This window comes from Ovis aries, chromosome 14, assembly GCF_016772045.2.
Source record: "Ovis aries strain OAR_USU_Benz2616 breed Rambouillet chromosome 14, ARS-UI_Ramb_v3.0, whole genome shotgun sequence".
NCBI lineage: Eukaryota > Metazoa > Chordata > Mammalia > Artiodactyla > Bovidae > Ovis > Ovis aries.
Window position 1 is genome coordinate 13,710,054 of NC_056067.1, and position 25,734 is coordinate 13,735,787.

At 59.0% G+C, this 25,734-nt stretch overlaps 1 long non-coding RNA gene across 1 annotated transcript; it reads right to left on the reverse strand.

The window, feature by feature from the left end:
• Positions 1-2,511: 2,511 nt before the first annotated feature.
• On the reverse strand, positions 2,512-14,231 carry LOC114117864 (uncharacterized). The gene is made up of 2 exons (XR_003591455.3): positions 13,781-14,231; positions 2,512-6,098 (listed from the first exon to the last, which is right to left on the reverse strand). It is a non-coding gene; the product is annotated as an uncharacterized LOC114117864 (long non-coding RNA).
• Between the last annotated feature and the right edge of the window lie 11,503 nt (positions 14,232-25,734).

A 25,734-nucleotide genomic window follows, 5' to 3' on the forward strand; every position in this document is an offset into this window, starting at 1 on the left:
CAGCTGCCAGGGAAGTGGTAATTGTCAGAACCCATCCAGGGGGAGAAACTGGCATGAAAGCCAGGGAGGGGGCCGAGGGTGGGATTCGTCTTCTTAAAGGCACAGTGGCTCACCGCAGGAGGAGACTGGAATTGACCAGGGGCCTTCTGGCTAGTCGGGGTCTGAGCTCAGGCCCCCAATATCACAACAGCCCGAGAACGACCCTCTGACTTCAGATGAGGACAGATGCACCACGAGGTGCTGGGCCCTCACCCAGTGGGCGTCACTGCTCCCCACATGTGGCCCGTCTTCCAACCGTGGGAGGCGAGGGTGGGTGGTATGGTCACACAGGGCCATTGCCAGATCAGAACAGAGGGTCCCTGCTGGGGGGCAGCAGTCCACCCGGGTCTGTGAGCTCAGGCAGGCAGACTCGGGGATCCCTGAGCAGAGGCAGGGGTGCCAGCTGAGACATTGCTGGAGTGGCACGAGGGAGCCACGGAGAGTTGCTGAGCAGGGGAGGGGTGTGGGAAATGTGAGGCCCCTCTAGCCAAGCCTCCCGGCCTCTCTCTCTTGTACTCTCTGTCCGCCACCATCCCAGTTCCCTCTCACTTGTCAACTTTTCTCTGGGGGCACCCCTTTTCAAGGAGTCGGGGGTGGGGGGTGGCCCTGGGGCAGGTGGTAAGGCAGAGACTCACCTCCTGCGGCACCATGGCCAGGCTGGACCAGCCTTCCCCTCCTCTGCCTACTGTGCTAGACCAGCTGAGAGACCCTCTGGGCCTCGGTGTCCATATCAGCCCAGGGAGGGCTGGCCCAGGCTCTCCATCTGAGTCCTGGGTGCTGCTGCCCTCTGCCTGGCTGCCACCGTGCCCCCGCCCCCCGCCGTGAAGCCTGCCAGTAATGACAAACGATCTCGTGAATGAGGCCCCTGCCGTTTGCTCACTGCATCCCCATGCTGAAGAAGCACCTCCAGCCCAACCTGGGGGCTCCAGCCAGAGCCTCAGACCCCCCCAGGCCTGCATCTCCACTGCTTGGACCCTGAGCCCTCCTGTCGCCCCCCTCAGCTGGGCACATCCCTTCCAGGTGCTCTGGTGCTTGTCCCTAAGGACATTGTGCCCTATGGCCCTTGTGACCCATTCCTGCCTACAACGGGCCTCCCCACTGGGCCCCCATCACTCCCATCCCCCACCATCTCATCCTCTGCCACCTCATACACTGACCTGGGCCATTTTGGCCCCTGTGTCCCCCTGGTGAGCCCTCCTCCAGGAAGCCCTCGCTGACCATCCTCTGTAGGCATTGTCAGAGATGTCTGGGCCCCTCCCCTCAGGACCACAAGCCTCTTCAAACAACTCCAGGTACACTGCAGGCCCAGAGTGCCTGCCCACAGGCCCCTAGGGGTACCCCCATACTCCTGTGAGCCGTGTCCACACCTCCTAGATTCATCATCAACGTCACTGACCCTCCTTTGACCCTTCTGGGACCTGAGGAGAAGGTTGGCCTCCCCAAGCCTCAAGCATTGGTGTTGATGAGGACCTGCCCGCGGGCGTCAGAGCTGTTTCTGTGGGGCATCCAACAGTGGCTCCAGCACAGTTCCATGGGTGGTCGCTGGTCGCAGAGTTGCCCAGTGGCAGCTTCGTCACAGGGCAGGGCAGAGGGAGCCACCAGCCTCAGACAGGTGCAGAGGAGACAGCTGGATGACCTAGGGGCCCCATGGCTTGTCCAGCCATCATGGCTGGAACCCACATCCATGTGGACAGAGCACCCATGTGTCTGCTGCGTTCTCTGGATGGGGGCAGACCTGGTGCAGGACTCTGGTCAGAGGCCAGAGCCTCTGCTGAGAACCCCAGTGAGTCTAGCCCTGCCTGGGACCAGGGCTCAAAACCCTGGGGAGCCCTCCTCTCACACCTGGACAGCTGGTCAGCTGGTCAGCTTCAGGCTGATGCCACCTCCACACTCAGAGCATGAGGAGAGAGAGGCAGACAGACCAACTCCTTTGCCGTCCTAGCAGGACCGAGCCATGTGGCCCGAGCTGACTGTGCCCCCTGACTGTCTGAGGCCCCCTCAGATCCTGGGAGGCAAAGGGATGATGATGGAGTTGGGCTCCAAGGGCCCAGGTGGAGCAGGTGACTCCCCCTGCCCAACCCCAGCGGGGCTGCCCCCAGTCACAGGCAGGGAGTGCCCAGCCTCCTTGTCGCTCTGTTTCTTTGTTCCAACCTCTAAACTTATATCCTTATTTACAAGATAAGCAAGAAGCGGCAGGGAGGCTGGGGCTTGGTGAGAAATGTCTGTGTCCATTCTGGTGGGATCCTGTAATGTGTGTGCAAGTGGCCGAGGTGGGGGCTGCGTGTGGAGAGTGCTTGTGCAGCGGCCACGGTCTGTGCACCCGTCCTGTGCGTCTGTGTTGTGTGTGGACTTGCCTGCTCTGGGGTTACTCCCAGCAGCCCCCACCCGCTCCCCACCCCAGCTCATTAAGGCTCTCCCATTATTCTGACATTTGTGCGCGTCACGTACCGGCAAGAAGTAATTTACTTAGAAGAAATTAAAAGTTCATTTTAATTGAGCGCACACTGCAGTATGCAAATGAGCGCATTATGCACCCCAAGCAGAAGAAATAGAAGCAGCACTTAACCCTCCGCTCGCCGGGCTCCTCAGCTCAAGGCTGGGTGCTCCCAGCCTTTCCGAGGCCTCCCGTCCCCAGGTCCCCAGATGGGAGGGAGCCGGCCACACAGGGAGCCATGCGTCCCTCCTGAGCCCTCCGAGAACTTTTTCGATGTAACAGCCACGTGAGCACTGGCGCCCAGGAGCCGCATGAGTGCCAGCACCCTGGGGAGACACCCCAGCTCTGAGCCCATGTGGGCTCAGCCAGGCGCCAGACCCTCTGGGGCAGGGGCTAGTGTCACCCCAGCTCCAAGAGGCCCCGAAACCAGGCTGAGTGCAGCAGAGGATCCCCGAGGCCCGACTGCAGGGGGACCCCAGCATGGTGGGCGATCCTGGCCACCCCAGATCTCTGACCGGGACTGGTGTCCAGCATGCACTCTGACCCTGTGAGCCGAGACCCTAAGAGCTGGCACATTACCACAGCCCAGGGCCTGGTCAGACAGGGCGAGGGCCAGGCCCCCCACGTAGACCCTTACCTGTGCCCAGGCCAGACACACACACCCGCCTCCTGGCCATTTACAGTTGTGGCCCCCGGGGTTCAAAAGGGTCGAGCAGCTTGTCCAAATGATGAAAGAATCTCGAGAAACAGGGTTAGTGTCCATCCTTGGGGCCTGCTTGAATGCCATTGCGGCCATTTCACCTGGTTAGGGCACCAGGGCCGCCTCTTGGGACCACAGAAAGACACATTGGCTACTTCCCAAGCCCTGGGGACCCCCCCCCCCGCCATGGGTGCCTCTCTCGCACCCAGAAGGGCAGCAGGCCTGGTCTCCAGCACAGGCCTCTACCAGGAGGTCTGGTGGAGGTCAGAGGCGAGTGTCGAGCTCCAGCTGGGTGCCGGTGGCATGGGGCACCTTGTTTGTCAATGGGGTATGTCAGGCTGCCCACCATGATGTCCAACATCCCGCAAGGCCTGCAAGTGTGGCCTGGGGCTGGTCTCTGCCCCCATTCATGTGCTTTCCTCCTCCATCCCTCCCTCTGCCTTGCTGTCCCCTGTTGTCCAGCCCTAAGGTGGGGATGACAGGTCAACACTTGCACAGAAGAGCAGGGGAGGGCAGAAGCCCGGCTTCCAGAGGGGGCTGGCCGCTGCGCCAGGAGCCGGGCTTCTGCTCGAGCTGTGGTTGGTCCCTAGGCGGTTGTTTTTATGTTGGATTTTCCCTACCTGTCAGACTTGGGATTTTTAATGACAGTGAGAGTGAAGCTGGCTCCCGGGTGTGCACTGACAGCAGCTGCAGGAGGCAGACAGAGCATTTCCCGACCAGCCCGCAACACCCGCAGACGCAAACAAAGGTGCCATCATGGCGCACGTGGACGCGTGGGCACAGCAGGGCTGAGCAGGCTGTTCCTGCTGTCCCCGGGTGTCCGGCTGACTGGGCACAGTCCCTCGGGGCCACTGGCTGCCTGGCTGTAGCCCCTCCTGCCCTGCCGCTCGGTCTGTACCCCCCCACACATGGGAGTCTGTGCTCCCCTCGGTGACGGCCCCTCACCTCTGCCCCGCCTCCCAGTCCAGAGCTGTTTCATCTCAGGTTCCCTGAAGAGGGAGGTGCAGGAGTGGGAGGCCGCCACCCCCAGGTGAGGCTCTCAGGCCCTGGCTGGCCAATGACACTGGGAGAACCCCACCAATCAGGCAGGGGGACCCTGGAGGATGGGGTGGCTTCACAGGGCTTGGGAGTCTGCATTCCGAACATGTGCCTTGGGAGCAGGTGAGGCTCGCCAGGACCACTGCTAGAAGCCCTGTGAGCTGCTGGCCTGGGGTCCATGGCGAGCTCTCCACCAGCTCACCCCTCTGGGTCACCCTGAGGGTACCCTGGCGGGGGCACAACCAGAAACCCATCGTCACCTTTTCCTGGAGGCTGGAGGAGGGGGCAGTGGTCACGGGCCCGGGAGAGATGGGGGTCAGCCTTGGGGCACCTTCCTTCTGGTTCTGCCAGACACAGTGCTGAGTCCCAGACCCTCCTGAGTTCTCCAGGCCCCTAGTTGGAAGGGTGGCTGGTTTCTCTGTAGCTGCTGGGTTCCTGGTTGTGCCCCCCGCCAGGGTACCCCTCAGGGTGACCCAGAGGGACTGGGGGCAGACAGGCCTGCTGCTCAGGCGGTTCCCACGCCCCAAAGTGCCCATGTCTCCCACCCCAGAGCGGGGAGCTTGGCCCATGGGGGCCCATCTTGAGGGGCCAACCCTGCGGCCTGTTCAACTAGGAGACTGAGAACTTGTCGGGACCACACCATGTGTGGCCAGCTCTCCCCACTTACTGCAACTGCAGCTCCCAGGCGCCGCGGCTTCCGGCCCATTGGTGCACACCCACCACCCGCCTCCCTGCCCGCAGCCATGTCCTGTGTCCTCGGGCCCCCTGCGCTGGGCAGTGCACACCCAGTGTGCATCACTGTGGCCCTTGCACTGCAGCTCCTGGCACCACAACCTTCCCGTGTGGGCGAATTGAGCTGTCCCGAGCGTGTGCAGTGTGCCCTATGGAGGCATCTCATCTGTGGCCCTGAAGCCTGAGCTCTTGGTCACAGTGCGCAGCTCAGCGGGGATGGAGGGGGCGTGTGGCTGGGGAGCCCCCCCACCCCGAGGCAGAGTGCCGGGCAGACCTCTCACCCCTGCAGGTGCATCTGGCCGCTGTGAGGGAGCTTGGTGGGAGCAGGAAGTTTCCCTTCTGTGCTGGCAGCCATGTGGGCTCCCTGATCCCTGACATGGGGCAGAGACTCACCCTGAGGGTCATCCAGGAGCTCATCCAGTCCAGGTGGCCAACAGCTGGTGGGCAGCGACTCCCTGGAATTCCCATGGGTGGTGGGAGAGGCTCTGCGATCGGTTAATGACGTTTGCCCTGACTCAGGAAGCGGCCAGGCCTCTCGTCAGGGACAACATGGCCAGCCTGGCCTGAACTCTCCCTGTGGATGCTGGTTTCCGTCTCTGGGGCCAGCCCTTCGCTCGGGTCTCCCAGGTCTTGTGGTTCACAAGCCAGTCCCAATTCTAAAGACGATGAAGTCCTGCGTGGTCCTGCGTGGTTTGGGTGGTGTCTGCACCCGTGGTGAGGAACAGCCTAAGGCAGCTGGTTGCCACCAGGTGTGTGGCAGGGCCCCTCTAATCCTGCTCACCGTGTGGGTGGGCCGACTGGCCTGCAGCGCACACTGGGCCCCGGGCTGGGAGGTCGGTGTCCCCGGGCTGGGAGGTCGGTGTCCTTGGGGTGGGAGGTCGGTGTCCTCAGGGTGGGAGGTCAGTGTCCCCAGGCTGGGAGGTCGGTGTCCTCGGGCTGCTGCTGTGTGAAGAGCTGGCTTCTGTGAGATGTCACTCCCTGCGTTAGTCGCCCCTGGGGAGCCGGAGCTGCTCGCATGGCTCTGGTGCATTTTGCCCTTCTGAGCGGATGTGCAGCCGTCCACCTGAGTGGGAAGTGACCACAGCGCGGGGCAGGGTCACCTGAAGACACCAGCCGTGCCGGCCGTGCTGGTCGCACTCAGAGTCTCGTTCTGTCCTGCGACAACATTTGGAATATTGCTGTCCCCCACAGACGAGACGGGGCTCAGAGCAAAGCAGGTGAATCCAGGCCCTGCTTCGCTCCGTCCATCACTGGGGACCTGCATCATCCCTTCTGGCTCTTGAGACTTCAGGACTCAGCTCCCCAAACATCTCCCTCCTGTGTGCCCCCTGCCCCAGCGCCCTCCACTCACCAGTTCACTCCTACAGGGCCCTCGGCAAATGCCACCTCAGCCTGGAAGCCCTCCCACCCCTCTGTGCATACCAGCTTCTTGCTCTAGTTGGGAGGCAGCTGTGAGTACCCTCCATAGCCCATAGCACTGGACAAATAAACAGGTGAAGATGAGGGGTGGCTCAGGGGCCCCAGGAATCTCCAGTCCCAGAAAAGCACGGGTCAGGGTCAGTGGGGAGGGAGTTTGAGGTCAGTTCCCGTGTTGTCGGGCCCCTGAGGAGCCCACATGGGCCCTGCAAAGGGAGGAAGCTGCAGCCTGGCATGTGCAGGGGCCACCTGGGGTGGGACACAGGGGAGGCTGGAGGGAGTGGGGGCCTTTGGGGGGCTGGTTGCGCCCCAGGCATGCCCTCCTGGCAAGGCTCCAGACAACAAGCAGGAAAGAGTTAAGTCCTCTGTGAGCGACTGAGAGAAAGAAGTGGTAAACAATTTTTCTCTCCCTCGGCTAAATTAATATGCAAATTCCTAAACCCCCTCCACTCCCTTCCCCTGCCTTGAAATTAGCGAGGTAGGATGCTTGGGCTAATTACGCATTCAAACGAGCGGGCTGTTCGGGCGCTGAGAGGATGCTGAAATGATTGTGCGAAGATGGGCGACATTCGAGCGGCCCTCCTGCTGCATCTGGAGCAGCTCTCCTGTGCTGTGTGGGCAGATGCCCCCCAGCAGGGGCCGAGCCCTCAGGAGGGACCCTCCAGAGACCCCAGAACCTGTCCCTGCTCTGCCCTCCCCACACCCACAGGCAGGATCGCCCGCAACCCCTGTGGGGCTGGCACCCTGGCTCAGGACCCAGGCTGAGGGGCTGCGGTGATGGCTGCCACACGGCGGCTGGAGGGGGCTGGGCAGTCCACTCTGCTGGTGGACAGGGCCTCCGAGCAGGACAGGCAGGTGGCTGAGCAAGCAGGCCCTCACTTGCAGCCCCTCTCAGCAGGGCTCTCATGAGCTGCTTTATCTACTGTGGCTCTAGGTTCACCTTCATCCCCAGAAGGTGTTTCTCTGCCAAGTGGGCATCTAGACAACAGGAGAGAAGAGGGAACAGGCACCAGAGGTGGACGGTGTGAGCAGGAAGCAGGCAGGCCCAGGAGCTGACAAGGGCCAGAGCCGGGCCACTCTCCTGGTCCTTCCTCTGCCCGCGAGGTTCAGCTCCCTGTCCACCAGCCCAGGCCATCCGCCCCATCCCTGCAGCCTCGACCTCCAAACACCTCCCCTCCCTCTCGGGTGCTCACACGAGACCCCTTCCTGCCTCCTCCCCCACTCCACTTCAGTTACCCCCCAGGGCCCAGCTCCAGAGCTGGTGCCCAAGCCCCCTACGCCCTGGGCCATTTCTCCTGAGAAGCCTCTCAGAGTCTGAGACGTTCCCCTCAGTTCGCCTCCAAGCGCTGCAGGACAGCGCCCCATGCTGGGCTCTGTGGCTTTCCTGGTCCTTGGCCCCTGGCTCAGGGCTTATAGATCTGCCCAGAGGTAAGTCGGTGAACAGGCTGACCAGATGCCCTGCTCTGCAGGACCCCAGGAGTCACAGAAGGGAGGGGACACCCATGCAGGGGTTTAGCAACTGCAGCAGGTTAGGAGGAGGCTAGGTGCAGGCAGATGGGTGGGTGGGCACCAGCATCCTTGCCAGGCAGGCAGGACAAGGATCCCCAGGGCCCGGGGGCTGCCCTAGGCTGGACAGCGGTGCAGACCCTCACTTTCCCCACCTGGATGCAGAGGCGGGGCCTGGTTCTGAAGAACACCGGGAAGGGTAATGGAGAGAGCCTGTGCGTGGTAGGCTGGTCAGGTCATGCCCTCCACACTGGCCTGTCTCCCCATCTGGACTGAATTAGATGCTGTCCTGAGACCTTGCCTGGTATATACTTCTGGACCCAGAACCTCTTATCCCACTCGTTAAGCACTCACCGAAGGCCTCAGGGTGCCCAACACCAACCTCAGCAGAAAACGCCAGGGCAACCCTTCTCCCCGCAGAGGAGAGACAGGAGGCAGAGGGGACCGGCAGGCAGGCAGACACCCCGGCCCTGCACACCTACCCTCTCTCTGCTCATCCCGAGGGCAGCTGGGTTTCCAGAGTTGTTGAGGTGGGGGGGTCAAGAAAGCAGGAGCAGGGCTGCAGGGATGGATGGATGGATGGAAGGGTGACATCAAACACTCAGTGGGGGTGGCAAGGATGTGGAGTGTGGTCCGACCTTCCCTGACCCAGAGGTGGTACTCGGTCAGAGGGCGGGGCGGCCGAGGAAGGCAGATCGTCCCGGGGAGGCAGCGCGTCTCAGTGTGGCCGCCTCAGCTGGGAGCTGCAGCTCCGAGCAGTTGCAGCGGTGATACTGCAAGTGGACGGGGACTGATTAGGGGAGAACCCCAGGGGCAGGAGAGCCCAGAGGTGGGGTGTCCTCGAGGCCTGAGAATACAGGGTCCAAGGCAGCGCTGGTCACCCACCCCAGCAGGTGTGACCTGGGCTCCTGGAGGAGGGGTTAGGGCTAGGTAAGATGGCCAGCCGCACCTGACCCCAGCCTGGACCCCACTCCTGACACTGTGCTGGACACTGGCTGTCCTGGGCAGGGATCTCCGGGAAGGGGGAGGGGCCAAAAGGCTGATCCTTCGACTCTCTGGAGCCAGCCTCCTCCTGGAGGTGAGGGCTACCCCTACGGGCCCAGGGGCTTTGTCCCTCTGACGGTGATGCATGGCCCCAGTAACTCCCCAAGCGAGCTTGTGGCTGAGAGTTCTGGCGCAGCTGCTGCCCCCCCCACCCCCACCCCCAGGCGCTCAGCGATGCCAGGCTGTGGTGCAAATTAACACCATTTGTTCTGCAGAATGTGCTTCATTTCTGTGCTCCACACAGAGCTCATTACCTCGCGGCAGCTCTTCCATCCCCAGCCCACCGCCTGCACTGCACGGGGGAGGGTGCTGGGCTGGGTCCTTGGACCGTGAACTGGAAGGCTGGTGGGCTCTGGGAATCACTTCTGGGGGGCTCCCGACCTGACACTCCTGCAGTGTCATTTCTGCACCTCCAAGCCCTGTGGCCCTCAGCGAGTAGGAATAGGGGTGGGATTGATTTGACCTCTGAGTCCCTGCACTGGCCTCCCAGACAATCAGACCACTTGGCCAAACTGGAGCTCAGCTCTCAGGTAAAGTCTTATTTTGTCACTGTGGGTGACAGTTATCAAGGTCAGAGCAGGCAGTTAGACAAAGACTCCACCCAGAGGCCAGGCCAGGCAGGCGAGGCCCCGGGTGGGTTCGGGGAAGGCTGGCAGCCCTGGAGCCCCTGCATGTGGCACAGTGGGTCCAAGAACTGGCCACCTGCCTCTGCCCCTGGGCAGTCTCCAGGATGGGACCCTGAGGGCACTGGAGGGGGCTGGGGGTGAGCACCTGATGCCCAGGGAAGGCCTAGGGGCAGGACTCAGGCCCCAAGGGGCACAGCCACCCTGTGGTCAACACCTGCCATGGGAGCCTGGGGTCTTATGGACCCCCTCACATGGTGACTCTCACCATGGTTCCCTGCTTCCAGGGGGTCTCAGGGCAGCCGCTTGCCCCACCAGCTCTCTCCAGAGCTAGGAGACTGGGCTAAGCAGAGGGACCCAGCACAGGACAGCGGCTGGACCCCATAGAAGATCTTGTTAAAGACCTGCCCTGCACTGGCTTCCTCAACTTAGACCAGGGCCCACAGAACAGCCTCCCACGGGCCCCATGTGCTGGCCTCACCATTCCTCCACTGGCTTCCTCACCCACCTGCCTTGCCCCGACCTGGAGGCTGGAGTCCCAGGGAGGTTCACCTGGGGAGCTCACACTGTGTGTAGAAACTGCTTGTCCGCAGAGCATCCCCTGACCAGGGCAGCGCCCCCTGGGGGCTCCAGAGTTCTGGAGTTCTTTCCCTGATGGCAGTGACATGGAGGCCACTGGGCCAGAAGGTTCAACAGGGCTCCCAGGGCTTCCCTGGTCCATCTTGAGGATGGTCGGGGAGAGAGGTGGCAGGGGTGTGTAGACCCAGGGTGGCCAATGGCAGTGGCTGGCCGTGGCCAACTGGAGCCTGATTCCTGACTGCTGGCTTTTCCTGGGGGCAGTTGAGGTGCAGCACCACCCTTCCATGAACTCAGATTTACAAATGAGAAAGTGGAGGCTCAGAGAGGGCAAAGGTCACACAGCAAGCTGGAAGCCAAACTCAGCATCGAGCACTTTGCCGCCCCCGCCACCTCCGCTCTACCCCCTGCCCCTGATGAGCCAAGGCCAGACGGTACAGGCATCGGTGTGGGGGAGCCACCTGAACCCCAGGCCTGAGCCCCACCCACCTCACCCTTCTCTCCTGTCTGTCCAGCCCCCACCCCGTCACCCAACAACCCAGCCTCCAGCACCAACAGAACCTCGGCTTCAAGCTCAGACACACAGCCTTGTGTCTGAGAGGTGGGAGGAGTGCTGTCCCGCTTAGGAGCCAGTGTCAGATCAGGGAGCAGAGGAGGGGCGCCTAGAGGCAGTCACTGCCTGAGCGGAGCTGCAGAGGTGCTGGCTGCAGGGCTGGGCAGGTGGGGAGAGTGACAGCGATGGGGAGCGTCAGGATGCACCTGGCACTGTGGGAGGGCACCTGCCCAGGGTACCGCTGGCAGGAGGCTCTTGGCAGCCGCCCACGGGTGCTGGCAGTCAGGCAGTCAACACCTGTCCCGAGGGATTTGGCTGGGTTGTTTGGTGCTCCCATTGTGCAGAATGCTACCCTGGGACTGGGGGGCCAGGATCCACGCATGTGGAGCACTTGGCGCATCTGTGAGCAGCGGCTGAGGCCACTCAGGGCCAAGCCCTAGGTCGTGAACCCCCAGTCATCCTGTCCTTGGTCCCACCAGACATGGTTGGGCCAGGGTGCAATGACCATGACCCTGTCCATTGCGACTCAGGGACATGGTGGGGAGACCTGGGGGCCCCCTCACAGGCTGCAGATGGCAGTTAGGGTTCTGTGTGGGCTTTGCAAAGGTTTGGGGATGCCCAGTGTGACCAGCATGAGGTAATGTCAGTGTGTGTGGCCCAGAGCATGGGGTCGGGTCCATTTTGCTCCATTATGAAGCCCCGTCTCCATGCATGGAAGCCAGCACATAGCCATTCAACTGATATAGAATAAGCAAGTGTAGACAGAGGGACAGATGGACGGGTGGATGGCAGGTGACCGGTGTGGCCACACATGGCAGGTGGGACTTTGTTGGCTGTGCACTGGTCTTGGTGTGAGGCAAGGGGCCATCAGACACCAGAGCAAATCATCGAGGGGAACTATAGATGCCTTTCTATCTGGGGCCACAGAGCAGGCGGCTTGTCTGCATGGGGCAGCTGGTGCTCACGTGAGGTGGCCAGGGTTTGATGCAGTGGGTGGGGGATCTGCCCAGCAGACGCCCGCTCATTCCTGGGACCTTTCTGGGAGGCTAGGTCCCAGGCTCACTTTCTGTGGTGTGGGAAACTGCAGAGGCTGTTCTGTCAAGAAACAGAAAGACTCCATGAATATTTCATTAGGGGGTGCTGTGCTGGCCTCCAGGAATGTCTGGCAGGGTCTCCAGGGAGCTGGGAGCCCCGTGCAGGAAGCAGGACTGTGAGATGCCGGGGGCGGGGCGGGGCTTGGAGACAGTGGGGGATGCCAGCCTCTGCCCCTGCAGGTGGCTCTCATGTCTAGCCGACTGGGATCCTTCATGCTCTGCCTGTCACCGTGCTGGCTTGAGCACCAGCCCATTTCTGTGGACAAAGAAGGGCAGAGGTCCTGGGCCAGCTTCCTCATTGCCCCCAGCACAGCTCCCACGGCCCACACCCTGCCCCATCCAGGCCTATGGCCAGGTCAGAGCTGCTTAGAGGGCGGGGGACCCCAGAGAGGGGCAAGACCTGGTGAGGCCATAGAGCTGGAGCAGCACTGGGACCAGGGTACCCAGAAAGGCTTGATGGAGAGGTGGGCTGTGGTTGGGGGGGCCCCTGCACCCATCACTCGGGGCACAGTGGATGGGCACAGTTGCCCAAAGACCCTGGTATTCCGAAATCCTCTGCTGGGTGCTCAGACTAGGACTCGCCTCTGCCTGATCAGCACCTGCCCTGCTGGCTGGAGTGTCAGGGAGGGCGATGGAGAGACCTGGGGCTAGACAGGTGACCTCTCAGCCTCAAAGACCCGGCCAACCCACAGAGCGGGGAAGCCTCTCCACAGGGCCCCGCTGTCCCACTGGCAACTCACCCAGGGAGCTGCCCACTGAGGCCAGGAGCCCTTGCTCTCCTGCTGCTTCCAGGAGCAGTGCACTGGAAGCACTACCCACCCAGTGCACTGAGGCTGCTGGCCCAGTTCCCAGAGATGGCGGCTGGGCTGGGTGCCTCCTTCAGACCCCCATTACTCGCCCCATTACCTGCCCAGCGAGGGGGACAGCCTGCCGCTGGGAGCCCCTTCCCTCTGCCCAAGTGACTGCCCGAAGCCCAGACCCCTCTCTGCCCCCCAAAGCCAGGCCCCTCCATCCCCGCCAGACCCTGCACTTGGCTTTTCAGGCTCTTCCTGACTTGGCAGCGCTGGGACCAGCCGTTGCCCCGGCTGCAGGCACCAAGGGGGAACCACCACACCCTGCCCCGCCACACCCCCCATACACCTTCTGTCTGGGTCTATACCAGGTGCTCTGAGCGTCAAGGAGAACAGCGTCCAGCCCAGGGGTCCCCGGGGTGGCAGCAGTGTCCTGTCTGCTCCTGTGCCCCCAGCCAAAACCTGCATCCCTGTGCCCCTCGACCGAGGTGCTCAGGGGCCGCCCCCCGCCCACCACCACCACGGGTCTTGCCTAGGGAGGGGTGGCCAGGCTCCTGCAGGGCTTTGTCCAGGGAGCCTCTGACATGAGTCCTCCCCAGCCAGGCGGCTCACCCCCACCCCATGCCCTCGACAGCTGGGCTCCTTGGCACCGCCATCTGAGCTCCTGTGATGGGCACGCTTGGCCGTGGTCCCGCGGGTCTGCACACAGTCCTGCTGCGCTAGGCAGGCGGTGGGGCTTGGGGCAGACGGGAGGAGGGGAGTCTCGGGATCTCCCAGCCCCTCCAGGTGTTGCCCTCCAACCACCTTTCCCAACCCTGCCTGATTTCCCCAGGTTGGTCTCCAAGAAGAAACAGACATTCAAGGACGGTTTGGGGATGTTCCAAAACGGGGGACAGAGAGGACCTGGTCCTGAGAGCCGCAGGGCTTCTCGGAGTGGAGATGATGCAGCCACAGGACCCTGGAGGGAGGCCTGAGCACCAGGGCAGGCGGCGCTGCTACGCGGAGCCAGGGACCCGGGCACAGCTACTGGCCGCTTCATTCTCTGCTGCAGCGGCGACCGACCCACTCCCGCACCCAGGACAGCGCTTGGGGAGCCTGGGGCTGAGAGAGCCAACTGCACTGGCCCAGATATGGAGGGCCCAGACCCCCACCAGTCCCCAAAAGCTGGTGCCGTGTCATCTGCGCCCAGGCCAAGACCCGGCCACCTGCCGGATGAGCCCCACGCGGCTGTTACCTGTGCTGCGCTGGCCGCCTGCTCCCAGCCGGTCCTCCGTGGCTCCTCTGCCAAGCGGCTGCCGCCTTCAGGACGGGCTGCCAGCAATTTGCCGCGGGTTTTGTTTGTGAGTATCGGCCCCGCGCGCCCGCTGGCACCCAAGAGGCCCCGGCCCTGCCGCTCTTCGTGGCAAGTGTCCATCCTCCCCTCCTCGGCGGTCCCTCACCTCACCCTCCTCCCGTCCCCACCGCACCAGCTCGGCCGGAGCCGGCCAGCCTCTTGCAGCTGAGTGCAGCCACGCTTCCTTTTTCCGTATTTTAAACGCACACACATACTCTGGCACATGCACACGCGCACACGCCAGGCCCCCGCCCCTGACGACACGCATCCCGTCTGTCGGGAGCAGCTCCAGCCAAGACAGCCCGGCAGTGGGCGGTGAAGACCCAGCTTCTGCACGCCTCCTCTCGCCATCATCTCCCTCTTCCGCCAACCACCGGGAAGGAGATGGGCCTGAGTCACGCCACCCTTCAGAGACCCCACACAGGTCCACCTGGTCAGCAGTCTGGTTCCTCCACACCCCGCCCGGTCCCGTCCCACTGTCCTGCTGTCCCAGTGATCACGCCCGCTCCCCATCCTTCCCTGAGGGGTGCTCATTTGCGGTGGGCCGACCGCGGGGCTCGTGCTGGGCAGCCAGCTGGGCAAGCGTGGGGCCAGCCTCCTGGAGCCGACAGTGTAGCAGACATGGTGAAGTGTGGCTCTGGGGACACACGTGGGCTGCGTGGGGGTGACTGAGTCTGCCTGAGGGGCCAGGGCAGGGCCCCAAGTGGGCGTGAATGTCTGGACGGACCTCAAACCAGGACCAGAGAAGCAGGAAGAGGGGCCTCACTCCAGGGAGAGGACGGCAGGGTAGCTACCCTGCTGCCAGCTCTGAGCCCGCCCTGGGTCACTCCTGGAACCCGACGTGGTCAGCACTTAGCTACATCTGACCCAGGAGTTGGCTGCGGCCGCCTGAGGCAGGGGATATGGGCAGGTGCAGCTCCCATCTCGACCTCAGGACACAGAGCAAGGAGCTGGGCCTTAGTGACTCCCCAGCAGCTCTTTCCCCTGGACCTCCTGCCTCCCTCCTACCACCGAGAAAACAACCCCTGCTGGACCAAGTCCCTAGCCACAGTCTCAGGGAACCTGCAGATACCACCTTGCCTACAGACGCAGGTGGGAGGCAGGCAGCTCTTAAGATTGTTCCTGCCCTTCTCTGGCTGGGGGTCTGTTTGGGTCAAAGATCACCCAAGGAAACACCTGCCCTCCCTAAGCACCTGGCCTTGCCAGAAACCTCTCTGATCTTCTGTCTCCAGGCCTCACTTTGCCCTTCTGTCTATGAATTCTTTTCCTACCAATTATTCTAAGCACTAGAAAACTGTAATTGGCTTCAAAACTCCTTGAAGAGCCCCAAGTAGTCAAGAAGGAGAAGTTGCTGCCAGACAGTCCTTCTCTGTGGGGCTGAGGCCCAACGGCCCCTTTGCTCTGCCTGGGTCTGGCCCTCCACACCATCCAGGTGGCTCCAAGGTGACCTCCAGGGCAACCTCTGACCTTGAGCTCACTGGGTCTCCCTCTATGTAGCGTGGGCCCGGGCCCCACTCCCCACCCTCGTTCTCTGGAACATTCCAGCAGCTCCTACTGAGGTACCCCTCTTCCCTCCCTCCTAAGGGCCCTGTTTTAAATTGTGTTCAAACGCTCATATAAGTCACCACTGAAACCACCCGGGAGAGCAGAGATCAGTGGTGTCCGACTGGTCCCCAGGCTGTGCGGCCACCATCTCTGTCCAGTTCCAGAAAGTTCCGTCTCTGACCCCAGCCCGGCCATGTCTCCTTCCTGCCTGGGGTTCCCCACACAGGGTACCACCCACACATGGCTCCCCTCTGGGCGCTTTGAGGCTGCTCCGCACCGTGGCCTGCAGCGAGCCGCCTTCCTGTGGGGCTGACTTAGCTCCTCCTTCAGTGGCCCTGTCTCCTCCTGTGCATCTGGTGGCCCCATCCACAGTGACCACAGGGTACGACCCGGTGGGGCTGTGACGAGAATGAAGCTTTTTAGTGACTCAGGATGGCTCTTAGCCTGGTGGGATAGGAGGAGGCACGATTCCCTGAAAACAAGCCCATCTGTCTCAGTCAGGTTGAGGGTCACCCTGCCCCACCCCACCCCCCGCCCCTTGGATGAGGTCATGAGACTGTGCTCTATGTTCGACTGGGTGCGCCCAGCCCCAGGGCCTGAGGCCCACGGCCACCCTAGCGTCCGCCCCTGTGGGGCGAAACAGCTGCCATCTGTGCATGGTTGTGGGAGCCAGGTCCCATGGAATTGAAGAAGCAAAGGTTCCAGACGTCCTGCTGACCGCTGAGCAGGGAGAGCAGGTGTGGCCGCAGGATGATGAGTCCATCATGGGCCTGAGGCTGGTGTGCTCAGGGCAAGGTCAACAAGAGGGCAGCCCATCAGGAAGGTGGACTGGCAGCCTTGGTCTGACCACCGAACTGCACCGGCAGAATGGCCCCAAGCCCAGCGTCCTGGGGATGCCTGTGTGTGCAGCTCCCCAAGGCCCAGCCTCCCCCCAAGGCCCAGCCCCAACTCGCCGGGGCTCCATCTGTCACACTGATGGATGGGCTGAGTCAGGGGACCTCCAGCTGGGGTCAGTGCCCTGCTGCCTGTGGGACTCATGCCTCATCCATCACCAGGGGCTCCTGGCAGGCTGGGCGGGGCAGCTGCACGAGTGCCCAGCACGTGCCTTCAGAGGCTGCCAAGTGGGCCTCTCCTCCCCAGCCAGGGAGGGTGGGTGTGTGGCCAGCCCACACCTGCCTCCCTCAGCCTCCAGAACCCTGGCCAGGCACCACCTGGCACTGCCTGCCATGGCAGAGAGGCTTCTGGCAGCCTGGCTACAGGAGGGGTGTGTGCAGTGGGTCTGTGCAGTGGGCAGAGCCAGGAGCTGGGGAGGCTGCCTGCAGCCGCACCTGGTGACTGCACACGCGAGACGCAACCAGCAGCCTCGGTCCAGGTTCAGCTCTCCAGGTGCAGCCTCACAGCGTCTGGGCCTTGGCCTCCAGGCGGCTCTGACAGTGCTGCTGCTGAGGCCTCCTGAGGCTGAGGAGAGCTTGGACAGAAGGGGACCACGTGCAGTTGCAGTCTGCCTGCCTGTGAGTGCTGTGGACACACTGAGCACGTGGGCTCCAGGTGTGCGTGAACCCACAGGCTGTGTCTGTGAGTGGGACGGGTCCTGAGTCCTTCCATGGCCCCCTTTCCACCACCGGGCTCCCCAGGGCTGGAAGTGATCTCGGGGTCAGCCTGTCCAGCCTTGCAGCCCGTCCTGAGTCCTGGGTCCCCCACGGCCCTCTCAGCTCTGCAAGGCTGACCAGCAGCACGCGATTAGATGCTGACACCAAGGCCTTGATACGTCTCTCCCACCCTTGTTGGTTCAAGTTGGCCTGGCTGGGTGGTCTTGTGTCTGGTTCTGTCCTGATTTGCCCTTGGCCTAAGGGAACATCAAGCACCGTGAATCCTGGAAGCAAATGGCAGGCGTTTCGTCTCCTTTCATGCCTTCTCCTGCTGGCCCCTCCAGCCTCCCTGCTCTTCCTGGAGCTCGCACTGGCTCCTGCCCCAGAACTTTTGCACTGTGGCTCCATCAGCCTGGAAGTCACTTCCTCACCAGGCTTCCTGAGGAGCCTCCAAGAATTTTTCACATACCCACACCCCCTGGACTTTCTTCGAGGTGCTGCCGCTGAGAAGCGCAATGTTACTGACCCCCAAGAGACTGGCAACTCCATGAGGGCAGGTGCCTGGCCGCAGACCGAGCCACAGCTGGTAGCTGAATGAGGCAGTGGATGGGAGGGAGCTCCCTGCCCATCCATCAGCTGTCCATCAGCTTCCCTCTGATGCTGGAGGCCTCTGGCTCCCACTGAGGGTGCCCTGGGACTTGCTGGGATGAGGCCCAGAAGTTACCCCTCGGGGCCTGCACTGAGGCCTGGTCGGGCAGTGGCTCTGACCACCTGGGGGCTCCCTGTGTGCCAGGCCCCACAGGTGAGCGTCACCTGCAGTCACTTCCCCAGCAGCCTGGGGTGCCCACACAGCCTTCTCCACTTAGACGAGGAAACCCAGGCTTGGACATGAAGTGCCCACAACTCAAACTCCAGGGGCCTGATAGTGACATGCACAGCCCCCTGCCCCACCTTTGTGGGTGAATAGGTGGGACCTCCCACACCCTGTCCCCCAGCTAGGGGCGTGGGCATCTCTGCACATGTGCTGGGCCATGTGAGCTGTGCTGGGGAGTGTGCAAGTAGTCAGGCTGCCAAGGACCACCAGGTGCTGCTTGGCGGTCCTGCCAGTTTCTAAGACATCTGTCCTCCCACCTGGCAGACATCCGGCCTGCTTGTGCGATCACTGGACTCAGGGTGGGGAGACAGTCAGTTGGTGCTGGGAGTTTGATTTTCACTAAGGAAGGAGGTGACATAGATGTTTTGAGGGGTAAGAAAGCACTGTGTCTGCAACTTCATGATAATGTAGAGACAATGGTAAAGAAACATCAAATATTAATAATTGGAACCAGGAAAAGGTGTGTGACATTTTTCCTATGATTCCCCCAAATTTTCTGTCAGTTTGAAATTGTTTCAAAATGAAAAGTTACAAAATAACAAACATGATAACATTATCAAGTGGGATTTTCTCCTCTGATGTGTTGATGTGAGGAATTCCAAAACCAGGTCCCACCTGGAACTACCCTGGAGTTTCTGAACCGACCACACTTGGAAAAGTGCAATGTTCTTTCAAATACCATGAGATTCAATCTCGAGTATTTGTTTTCAGCATGTTGCTTTCAAAGCTATAGTCAGAGCAATCTGTATTTCCTCTTCTTTCTGTGTTATCTTTATTTGGTTTTGCTATCAGGGTGAAGCAATCCTTGTAAAATAAATTGGGAATCAGTTTACCTTGACTATTTAGAAGAACTTGCCTGTAAAGCCTTCTGAGCCTAAGGCCCTCCTCAGAATAACCTTTAAATTATTTTTTCAGTTTCTTCTTTGGTTGTGTTTATTGGCTTATTTGGATTTTCTACTTCTTTAGAACTCTTGCCTGGAGAATCCCATGGGCGGAGGAGCCTGGGGGGCTGCAGTTCTTGGGGTTGCTAAGAGTTGGACACGACTGAAGCGACTTCGCAGTAGCAGTAGGTCAGTTTTGATCCCATACATTTCTAGAAAATTATGTATTTCAGTAATACTTAGAATATATTGGTATAGAATTGTGCCTGTTCTCTTGTAACTTTTAAAGTTTTCTCATTGGTTATTATGCCCCCTTTCTTAGGCTTCACTCTGTGTTCCAGTTTCTTGTTTTCTGGATCAGATTAAGTTGAAGTTAAGATACTTTATTGTTTGCTTGCTTAATCAAGAAATATCTCTCAGTAAAAGTAAAAATATAAAAATTAAAAAAAAATCTCTCAGTTGAATCTATCAGTATGCATTTTTCTGTCTCCTAATCTATTTTTTTCTGCCTTATCTTTCTTTTATTGATACTTTCTTTGGGTTTATTTTTCTCTTTTCTAACTTTTGATCTGAATGCCTCATACCCCATGTGTAATAAGGAAAATATTTAATAATAATGAAACTATTTCAAGTGATGTGCCTTTCTTGCCTGGAGAATTCCCATGGGCAGAGGAGCCTCCCGGGCTACAGTTCATGGGGTTGCAAAGAGTCGGACTTGACTGACCAACTCAGCATATATGCCTTTAAGTTCAGCTTGAACTGTATCCCACAGGTTTAAAACTGTAAGAATTTCATTGTCATTTTCTAGATACGCTGTGATTATAGTTTTGCTTTTCTTTTTGTTAAAGTAGTCAATTAGGTTATGTTTTAAATTCTAATAGGGAATTGTAACAAACATTTAATTATCAATTTTAATGTGTTGTGGTCTCTGGATTCTGTCTGAATAGTATCTGGGTGTCCAGCCATACTGGTTTTCTTGGGACTGAGGGGCTTCCTTTGACGCCAAGCCAACCAGGGTGAGCTGGTTTCCCTAGCCACCACGGCTTTCTTTGTTGTCAAAAATGTGACTTGTATTAGTACTTGCTACAAAGGAACTTGTGAAGAACATGTTTCCGGATTGTAGGGTGCAAATTTTAAATTTAGATCTACTTAATTAACTTAATTAATAATATTTCTCAGTTCCTCAATATCTATTTTTTTGCTAATTTGATTAGTCAAAAATTAACAGAAGTGCATTAAAGTATATCACCACTGCTGTTGTATCTGTCAATTTTTTCAAACATACTTCACCTTATAGATTTCACTGCCATTATTTTTCACATAAAAGTTTATTATCACAAAATTGATAAACCCCTAGCAAGACTGATGAAACTAAAATGAAGAAGACTCAAATCACCAGTATCAGGAATGAACCAGGGGACTTCCCTGGTGGTCCAGTGGCTAGGAATCCACCTGCCAGTGCAGGGGACATGGGTTTAATCCCCGCTCCAGGAAGATTCCTCATGCCGCGTGACAACTAAGCTCGTGCACCACAACTGCTAAGTCTGTGCTCTAGAGCCTGCAAGCGGCAGCTGCTGAGGCCCGGGCACCTAGAGCCCATGCTCCGCAACAGGAGAACACCGCAGTGAGAAGCCGCACAGCACAGCTAGAGAACATCCACGCACAGCAACGAAGACACAGCACAGGCAAAAATAAATACACGATATGTTTTAAGAAAAGAAAATGGGAAAAAGACATGAAGAGACATTTCCCCAAAGAGGAGATGGCAAATAAGCACCTGAGAAGATACTCAAATCTTTAGTCTTAGGGAAATGAACCCTAGAATCACCACACGTGTACATATCCCGTATCTGTCAGAGTGATTAAAATAAGTAACGACCACACCAAACGCTGGTGAGGATGCAGAGAACGTGGACCTCTTCAACGCTGCTGCCCTGGGAGCGGGTGATGGTGCAGCCTCTCAGGAGGGCAGTGTGGCAGCCTCCCACGAAACAGTATGAGCAGCTTCCACATGACCTGGCAGCTGCACTCTCCAGCATTTACTGCAGAGAAATGAAGACTTACATTCACACTAAAACCTGTCCATGCGTATTCACAGCAGCTTTATTTGCAACAGCAGAAAACGGAGAACAACCCCGATGTCCACTGACCGGTGAATGGTTAAACCAAGTGAGGTACAGCCGCACCAGGGAACACCCCTCGGCAAAGGAAGGAACAAGCCATGTGTGCATGCAGCACCCCGGGTGGCTGCCAACAGTACCGAGAGGTTGCATACCGTGGGGTCCATTTGTGCCCCATCCCGGAAATGACTTGCCAGGAGTCACAGAGAAAGGGGGCGGGAGGGGGGCTACCAAGGGCAACAGGACGACTCCCCGCCAGGGTGGGGATGTTCTGGGTCCTGAGTGCACTGTGCCAGCACCCCAGTGGTGACGTTTTTATGTAGTCTTGCATGATGGGATAAAGGCCACACAGGGTCTCTGTGTTATCCCTTACAGCTGCATGTGACTCTCTAATTACCTAAAAATAATAATAATTTAGGCAAAAAAAATGACTTTAAGGACTAGAAAACCTTGGGAATAGGCCATCTGTGATGGTTTGAGGACTCTGCCATTAGGACTTAGACACAGGTATGTGGTCCGTACAACTCGTTTGTCCATTTGCTACGTATCAGTTAGCGCCTTTGAAAGGATTACTGCTGTGGTTTATACACTTCATCAATAAGAAGTGGGCTTAGCTGCCCCAGGGCATGTGAGATCTTAGGTCCCTGACCGGGGATCAAACTGAGTTCCCTGCACTGGAAGGCAGATTCTTAACCACTGGACCACCAGGGACATCCCAGCACTGAAACTTTTATCGCCTTTGCTCTGCACTTGCTGGCCCGTCCTGTCTCACGTAAATTTAACCTTTCTGATTTCCTTTCTTTCAGATATTGTCTTATAGAATTCAACCGTATATAATTTTTTAAAACCAAATCTAAGCTCCTTTGTTTCCCTGGTGTCTCAGACAGTAAAGAATCTGCCTGCAATGCAGGTTCGGTCGCTGGGTTGGGAAGATTCCCCGGAGGTGGGAATGGCAGCCCACTCCAGTATTCTTGCCAGAGAATTCCAAGGACAGAGGAGCCTGGTGGGCTACAGCCCATGGAGTTGCAAAGAGTCAGACACAACTGACAGACTAAAACACACACACACACACACACACACACACACACACACTCTCTCTCTCTCTCTCTCTCTCTCTCTCCTTTGTCTTTTTTAAGAAGCACCAGGTCTGTTTCTGGTTATTGATACACAAGCCAGTGGCATGTCCGTCACTTCTCCTTCACCCCACCTCGGGGTACTTGTTCTGGTGTTCTTGTCACCATGTGTGTGTGTGAATGCACGTGTTTGCAGATTGACTATATTTAATTTATTTTCAGTAGTTGCTTGGGAGTTATTCCTCCTGTTCTTAATGTTCTTGCAGTTACTGTATTTAAAAAAACACATTTGACCTCCTGTGTTTCTGTTCGCTGCATCGCTTATGAATCCTCTCTGGGTGGTTTGAGGAAATTCGCCCACATCGCTGCCCACTCCTGCCCCCTTGCACTAACCCCACCCTTCCTTGTTTTTACTGGCACATTAGGCAAAGGAGGCCGCGATGGCGGACAATATTTGTTTTACCGTGTTACGTTTTCTTTTTGAGTCATTTCTGGCAATTTTATCCTGTTTTTGTTTTTTAAGCCACATTGTAATGGTGACCTGGATTTGCCTCCAAGTGTAGGTGTCCGTTGCTCAGTCTTCCTTATTCTGATGGGTGTCCCACCTCACCTCTCACTGGACTCTGGTCACCTGGGGCATCATTTTGGAGCTTTTGCATGAGTGGAAATGTCTTTCTGCTGCCACCACAATGGGGAACACCTTGGTTTTACATAAAATCTTGGACTAGAATCATTTTCTCTGTGAGCTCTCACAGTGTACTGCCTATTCTCAGAATTTATTATTTTGAGGAAGTGATGAATTTAACATAATCTTTTTTCTGCCTAGAAGTTAATAGAATTATTCTTTACTCTCAAGACTTAATTTTTTTTTTTCTTTCTGAGAATCACCTAAGGCTTTTCCTTTCATTAGTTTCACCAGCTGCAAGACTTGGGGCTCCGCTTTGATGGGAGGTTACCCCATCACGTGACACACGCTCTTCTGCCCCCACTCTCGGCCCTTCCATGGATGGCAGCCCCCTGCCCACCCCCAGCATCCTCCGCCCCTCCCTCACTGTCCTCCTGGCGCCCCAGCTGCCTCTCCTTGCTGCCCAGGCACTGAAACCACTTTTTAAACAGCTTTATTGGGACATAATTGACCCAGGATGAACTGTACACATTTAAAAGGTACGATTTAAGTTTTGACATTTGCATCCAGTTGAGACCATCACCACAACCGAGATCATCACCCACCAAGCTTCCTGTGCACCTTGGGGACCCGGGAGCCAGGGAAGAGGAGGCTATGGAGGGGATGAGGAGAGGGTCCTGAGAGTCCAGGGCACAGAAAGTCCCAGAGGTGGGCACCACGGGGGTGCCGTGGACACAGCCAGGTGGGACCCTCAGGACAGAGGGTCCCCCTCCCCGTGTGTGGTCACTGGGGCCATGATGGCCAAGCAGCCCCAGAAGGTCCAGGATAGGTAGGTAGAGGAGGGGCCGGGGGGCTTCCTGGCACAAAGGCCGTAAGATGCTTTGCAGGAGTCCGTCTGTCCTTTGGTGTCACAGTGCTCCCGGCCGCTCTGACCTAAGGACAGACCCAGGACCCCTACCATAACGGTTAGCTCCCCACACCTGATGGGCCCCTTCTGGGCCAGCCCCCCTGGGTGGAGGAAGACCACCGGCCTAAGGGCTGGAGATGCTGGAGGCTATTGGGATGCAGGAGTAAAGCCCAGCCCGCCAAGGAGCACAACGCGGAACCCAGAGGCCCAGCCCCTGGCCCGGTGGTACCTTCTCTGTGGGTCACCAGTGCCCGCAATAAGGCCACCCCAGGCCCCACGCTGTTTGAGCTGGGTCATTGTTGGGCCGCTCACTGGCCGTGTGGCTGGAGGCCAGCACTGGGCCGATGAGGAGCACAGGGGTCTCTGAGGGAGCCTCACCTCACACCCCCTCCTTATGGGAGGAGGCTGCTGGCTCTTGGGCCTTGGGGTGCGGGGGCGTCCACAGGAGGAGGCACAGTGGGCAGGGCCGGAGCCCAGGTGTCCGACCAGGCCAGGCCAGAGGAAAGAGGAAGGCAGGCGGGCACGGGGAGTTTCCCAGCCACACAGCCAACCCCTTAGACGCTTCCGGGGACCCAGAAACACGGGCTGGCCTTCAGTCAAGCCGAGCTCGTGATCCACCCCCGCCGACCGGCCCTAGACCATGCGATGGCAGGACAGGCTGGGGCCACGTGTCACCTAGGGAAGGGAGGCCACCCCAAAGCCCTCATGTGGACGTGGGATGCCACAGTCTGCTCACCGAGGGACCTGGGGAAGGAAGGGACCGGGGGGCTCCCCTGAGACTCGGAGTCCAGTTGTTCATATCAGGCCCCAAAGTGGGCCCTGAGCAGGGCAGGGCCCAACTGGACAGGTGATGGTTGGAGTCCAAGACCTGCCGCTCACTGGCTGCACGTGTTCCTCTCTGAACTCCAGTCTCTTCGTCTGCTGGCTGGGAGTAGGGGTCCCTAACACAGCTGGCCCATCTGAGAGGACCCCCGTGCTAGTTCCTGTTCCTTCCCTGACCCGCACAGCCTTCATTTCAGGGCATGAGAAGCTGTCCTTTCTCACCCAAGAGTGAACTCCCTTTGGGGGGCCATGTGGTGATTCTGGAAGACACTTACCGAGTAAGTGTCTCCTGGGCCTGCTACCTGTGACCCTTGGAGCCTTACAAGCATTTGAGTGTCAGGGCTATGCAGTGTCGTGGGTGTTATTCCTAAGACACCCACGCAGAGGCCTTTTAGTGGCCTCCCCTTTGCCAAGACCCCTCTGGCCTCTGCAGGATCAGAGTCCCAAAGCCTGGGCGAGTTGACCGCTGGGTGGACACTCAGTTCTGAGGATCCTTGATCCTGTGGGAACAGCAGAAGCAAAGACTGGCTCCAGGGGGTCAACCGCTGCCCCCTGGGCCTCCAGGACTGATCAAGGCAGCCATCCCACAGGGAGTCAGGCCCCTGCTGCCCTCTGCCATCGTCCTGGCGACCTGGAGAGGTGAGTGTTTGTACTTGTCCCAGCAGGTGTGCGGCCACATCTGACTGGGACCAGGCTTGCCTGTCACATAAGAGTTTCCTTCCATCTGTCCCAGGAGGCCCTTCCAGCGGCCAGGAGGACACAGAGGCTGCAGGAATTACCCTGAAGAGCCCATGATAGCAAAGTCTTGTGGAAGGGCTCAGCTCTGGCCACACTGCTTGGCTGCTGCTTCTGGAAGTTTCCATGAACTGAGGCATGTTAAAATGAACCGTTTTCCTGTCTGATCACATACTGACCCTGCTGCAAGGAGGGTGTGCCAGGCCTAGGGCCTGGTTTGGAGGCCCCAGCCACCCCTCCCCCAGCACGGCCCTTCTGCAGCTGGTCCTGGCCCTGGGGAGTGACCATCTAATGCGGCTGCAGCCGCACAGACCTGTGGCAGTGGAGGGGCAATCCGGCCAGCCCACGTGCTGGCAGCCGTTCCATCAGGCGCCTTGGGCTCCGAGGCCCGCGCCCCAGCTGCACCTGCGCGGATGCGGGCGCTGCGTGGGCGCAGGGATGTTCCGCCCGCTGCGCCCCGCCCACCCGCACTGGGAAGTGAAATTGCTGGGTGGGCGGGCGAGGGGCCGGCGAGCGGCCAGCTAGGGATGGGAAGGTCCACAGGCGAGGCTGCCAAGGCGTCGTGGGAGGCTGGTCTTCTGCCCAGGCACAGGGGTGGACTCCGGTGTCCTCCGCATAGGATCTGCAGGCGATGGACCGCTAGGAGAGTGGGAAAGAGACCCCCGCCCTGCCGACATGCCTCTG